Below are 5,668 nucleotides of genomic sequence, written 5' to 3'. Positions count from 1 at the left end.
GGCCTCCAACCCTTTCAGAACACAAAGGTGCAGCCTACACCACCCCCCAATCAAACAGGTCCCATTAAAGACGCACAGGGCGGGTGTCATGATGCTTCAAGGAAATACAACACATTCATAATACGCAATGGGATGACACAAAAAACAGTCTATGTCCGAGGCCGAGCCTCCCGTGGTGGTAACAGGCCCCATGTAATGGCTTCTGGACATGTTTTCTATCAGCCTGTTGACTGACTTTACCACCCGACCTGCTCTGGTAACCACTCTGCCTCGAACATGGCATGGTCAGGTCATGTCTTGGCAGGTTGGACGGCTGCCTAGTATAGGGCTGACCAGAGGTCTGATTGATGTCTGAGCCAGAAACAGGAACAGTCTGCGGAACAACAGCGTCCCCATGACAGGCACCTGGAGCAGAATCTGTGCCAGACGGTGTCAAATCAGAGGTAGCGGAACAGTCAACCGGTAGTAGGAAGGCAAAGTGCTGGGCCTGACCAGAAGGGCTTGCTGAATGTGCGTTGGTGCAAGTCTGAGAGTCAGGTAAGGCATTGTCCACATCCGCACCACACAGAACCATGCTGACGATCCGTGGACTGTGAGGCATGTCTCCTGCCACAGAATCCACATCCCTCCATGGCTCAAATCCGAAAGGACCCACAAGGAAGTCCTTGCTGCGGTAGACTCTGTCCTAGACTGCTAGAGTCCTCCAGATCCCACAAAGCACTGAGATCCCCTCAACTGGAGAAAACGTCCAGGGACTGACTTCCCAATGAATCCTGGACAGGAAGGAAACTCACGTCCAACAGAAGGTTTCTGTGTACAACCTTACTCTGGCCTGAAAAGTCACTGATCCTGTAAATGTGGGTCCTGGGATGACTCTCCACAACAGTATAAACCTGAGGCTCCCACTTGTCTGCAAGTTTCTTCTTGCCCCCTCGCCTTTATTGGCAAGCAGGACGCGATCCCCAACATTCAGAGACACACCTTTGATTTTCTATTGTATTGACGAGCCTGATGCTCCTGCTCATGCTGGTGTGCTCCTGGGCGATCTTGGCAGCAACAAAAGTATGACAGAAGAAGCTGGAGTAGCTGGTTAAAGTCCACCACAATGAGATCGGCAAAACCGACTTGACATAACGGTCGACCGGTAGTCGTGGGACACGCCGAACATCAAGTAGAATGGGCAATACCAGTAGTCTCGTGAACAGTTGCATTATAAGCAAGGTCAATGTCTGAATCGCTGCGGCCATTCCTGTTTGGCTCTGAGAGGGAGAGCTCGCAGCATGTTGCTATTGGTCGGTTGAACCGCTCCGTGCCACCATTGCCCATAGGGTGATAAGCAGTAGTGTGAGACTTGGCAACGCCCGAAATCTGCAGGAGTTCAGAAATAATTCACTTTCAAAACTGGGCCTTGGTCTGAGTGAATACGTGATCAACCTGTCCAACTTCTTTTAATCCATTTACGGATAGTTTTTTAACTGAACTATGGGATAAGATCCTTGGGTTGCCTGGTCCGGAGGTGATGGTAGTTCAGCATCGTTGTGCCTCTTGGTGTTGCAGTACCATTCAGATGTGTAGTGATTTTGGTGAAATTCAGGAGGGGTGAATGTAACATATGTGTTAAATACTTGTGAATTTCACCCAAAACACATTTTTTTTGGATTAAATATGTCATTTTTGCATCTCACTCTCTTACCTGTGTGATCTGAGTCTGTGTGGGTGTGCGCTGCATGATGACGTAGGCACGTGCATGTGTGCCCCGGTCACAGCTCCTTTCAGCATGGCCGGAGGTAAGTCACTGCCACATTGCTCTCAGCTAATTAAAGTTTGTTCGGATCCCAAGCTGCAATGTGAATACAGCCGAACCGCCGCGTTTTTGTTTGTCATTAAGAGACTCATTCGGGATAAGTTTTGTGGAGGGCGGAGTTCGCTAATATACACTTATAATGAGTTTTAGCCGAGAACGCAGCTGAAATGCTAGCATGCTAAGTTAGCCTGATCGCTAGCGGCTTGAGAGCGTACTCGCGGCAGTCTTTTTTTTAACAGCATGCACTCTTTTTCCCTTCGTCAGGAGAGGTGTACTGGCAGTCGCGTGACACACACAGATCAGACACATATTTCTGTGTTGCAGGTATGGAGATGTTCTTATGTTTTGGAGATGCAGTCTTTCATTCATTGTTTTTATAATTACAGTGTTGTATTGCCTGTTAGATGGCGGTTATTAATATGATTGTACTGAAGTATAATGTTTGAACTATAAGCACTAGAATATTGGGTCCTGGTTATTGAATTGTATTTATCAGACTGTTCAATTTGTTTTTGAATTATTTTGTTTAGTCTTATAAGTTGTTTTTGATGTTTTTTCAGTGACATATTATTTATTTTGTGCTTTTTGTTTTTGAGAGCTTAAGTGAATGTTTTAAAACAATTTGTTGTATTTGATTTATTATATTATTATAGTATTAATGAAGCTGCAGGCACAGCTCCTTTCAGCATGGCCGGAGGAGAGGTGTACTGGCAGTCGCGTGACACACACAGATCAGACACATATTTCTGTGTTGCAGATGTGCAGTAAACAGCCAAAGACCCAGTACTGTCTCCTGCCTCTTACTTTCACGCCAGAACACAACGCAAGAACAACAGGCGTAACACTTGAACGGGTTACACATGGGAACAACTGACTCCACTAAATCAAACCTATGTTCAAATGAGATTATGATCATTAAATAGTAACAAATATTTAAATTTAGCAACAACAAATGCAGATCGGTCCACAGTGTTTACAAAAACAAACAAACAAACATTATTTTGTAGTTTTTCCTGTGTACACAGTCACAGTGGAGTTTAAATGCAAACTTTCCAGTTTAATTCAAGGTTTTAGTAAAATTTTGCCTGAACTGTTTAGTAATTTTTCACAAAGTGTCCATGTCAGTAATTCATTCAAATGTATTTTGGTCTTAAACTGATCCAGTAAATGTAACTTTTTCTCACCTACTTAATCGAGTATTTTAGTTGTTTAACTGTCATTATAACTAAACTGAACATCCAAAGCTTTTCTCACTGCAGTTTTGTTGTGCAGTTATAGCAGCACTTTGAATCATCCACAGTTTTATCGAACTGTCTGTTGAATTGTTGTTTTGTTTGGTGCGATGGTTCATTTATTTAAATATTGATGATAATTTGATATATTTGATTATTTATTACTGGTGCAAACAATTCATTTCTTCATGGTGCAAATATATAGTAGACTCAGGAGTTTAACTCAGTTTTCTTGGCCTTTGTTTATCGTTTCATTTAAAATCTTAATGGGTAAATCAGAATCAGAATACTTCATTAATCCCAAAGGAAATTAGGGTTACAGCAGGCAGCACGCTAATGGCGCATGCGCATTTACAAAGAAACCTTCTGACCAACTTTACACAAACATCACATTGGGGAGACATGTCAGAAAGGTAGGCTGATAGGAAAAAAACAACAAAAATGCATAACATGAGGTGAGAGGAGGAGAAAAAAAAACTCCACTCAGACTGAGCTCCTAGTGGGAGAACAGTTTGATAACAGAAAAAACACCTCAGCACAAAAAGCACATGACTATCAATACACCATAGAAACACAAGATAAGCAACAGGGGCGGGTAAAGGGTAAGAGAGAGCCGGTGTAGACAGCGCATCCGATCCTGCAGCATGTCTGCGCTGGTCCAGTCGACTGCCATCTGCCCCGGTAGGGCACAAGCATCGAAGGCGTTTGGAAACGGAGGGGGGATCAGTGTGTGCATATCAGTGTAAGTGTGTGTGTGTGTGTGTGTCCAGAGTTCAGCTGAGACAGTGTCCTTCGCCCTGCTAGGCTAAGTAAACAGTCTTCCAGCCAACCCAAGTGGCCCTGCATGGAATGGGGGGAAAAGTATTTTTTTGTTTCACACAGCAGTAATGCATTCCCACACACAACCTTCCTTTCAATTAAAGTAACACTGTTTCCATGCATGAAAAGGAGCAGGAAGAAGAATAAATTCTTATTGATACCTGCCCCCTATCTGTGGTAATACAAGTAGGCAACCAAAATTACACTATGACAATTTTCTGCACATAACAAAACAAAGCAAACAGAACAATATACTCAACAATGAGCAATACCACTAAATATCAAACTAAAAGATCATTTTTCTACAATTAAATTCTATTCTTTTCAACTTCTTCATATTGGTTTATCATTTTATTCTTATAGCAGATTTTAAATTGAGAAACATTTATACAACACTTAAGATGATCACTGAGAGAATTCCAGTTTCTTATGCCGATGACTGTTGGACACATTTGCCTTTGTGTGGTTCGAGCAAACCGGTGCTTAAAATAAAACTTCCTTCTGCCGTCCCCATTTTCTGAACACAATACAAATAAACTTTGTAACTTAAGAGGTAGTGTTTTATTTTTCGCCCTAAACATAATAGTTAAAGTCTGTAATTTCACTATGTCTTCTAGTTTTAACAATTTCGATTTTATAAACAAATTATTAGTGTGTTCTCTATATTTAACATTATGCATAATTCGAATCGCTCTCTTCTGTAATAAATATAATGGTTTCATATTAGTCACGTATGTATTTCCCCATACTTCAACACAATAGCTCAGATAGGGTAGAAACAATGAAAAATATAATATTCTCATTGTCTTGTAATCTAATATATGTCTAACATTACCCAGGATATAAATACTTTTAGCCAACTTTTTTTTAACATGTTCAATATGTGATTTCCATGTTAACTTGTCATCCACTATTACACCCAGAAAACGGAATTCTGTCACTCTTTCAATTAATACTCCCTCTATAGATAATACTATCTCTTCCTCCTTTACACGGTTTCCGAATATCATAAACTTTGTTTGTTCCAAATTCAGTGATAACTCATTTACATCAAACCATTTTTTCATTTTTTTCATTTCAATAACCATAATTTTAGCCAATTCTTTCAAGTTCTCTCCGGAACAATAAAAATTTGTATAGTCTGCAAACAAAACAAAATTCAACATTTTTGACACATCACAAATGTCATTTATATATAAATTAAAAAGTTTTGGTCCTAAAACAGAACCTTGAGGGACCCCACATTCTATTTTCATTCTATCAGATGAATTGCCTAAACACTGCACATACTGAAACCTATTATGTAAATAGCTGCTTAACCAGTTCAATACTATTCCTCTCACACCATAAGTTCTTAACTTAGAAATCAAGATGGAGTGTTGCAGAGTGTCAAAAGCTTTCTTAAATCAGTGAATAGTATATTTATTATGATGTGTTGCTGATGAAATGTCTTCAATAGTATTCATTAATGCTATTCTGTTACATTAGCTATGATTTCTTTTTCAGTGATTTCCCCTAAAAACATAGACTGTACCACTCCATCTCAAAATCATCTCAAATCATCTCAAACTGGTTTCTTGAACATGAAGATGAGTTCACTGTACTCCAATAGAGCATCTTTGGGATGAGGTGGAACGGCAGATTCAAGTCAACAATTAATGAACATGACTTCATGACGCAGTTCTGTCAGCAACAGGGGTCATACCTGCTATAAACAAGGTGTACCTAACAAAGTGACCAGTAATTGCATATATGCTGTTATGATGGATGTTTATAATAAATATTAACTGAGAGAGAAAAGATACACCAACGC

General features: G+C 40.3%; 1 long non-coding RNA gene across 1 annotated transcript; it reads left to right on the top strand.

Moving 5' to 3' along the window:
- The first annotated feature begins 1,796 nt into the window (after nucleotides 1–1,796).
- On the top strand, nucleotides 1,797–2,663 carry LOC120720740. Its single transcript, XR_005693028.1, has 2 exons — nucleotides 1,797–2,073; nucleotides 2,507–2,663. It is a non-coding gene; the product is annotated as an uncharacterized LOC120720740 (long non-coding RNA).
- Nucleotides 2,664–5,668: the final 3,005 nt, after the last annotated feature.

Source organism: Simochromis diagramma, unplaced genomic scaffold (genome assembly GCF_900408965.1).
Source record: "Simochromis diagramma unplaced genomic scaffold, fSimDia1.1 OVJJ01000651.1, whole genome shotgun sequence".
NCBI classification, from domain to species: domain Eukaryota; kingdom Metazoa; phylum Chordata; class Actinopteri; order Cichliformes; family Cichlidae; genus Simochromis; species Simochromis diagramma.
This window is presented reverse-complemented; position numbering and strand designations above follow the sequence as displayed.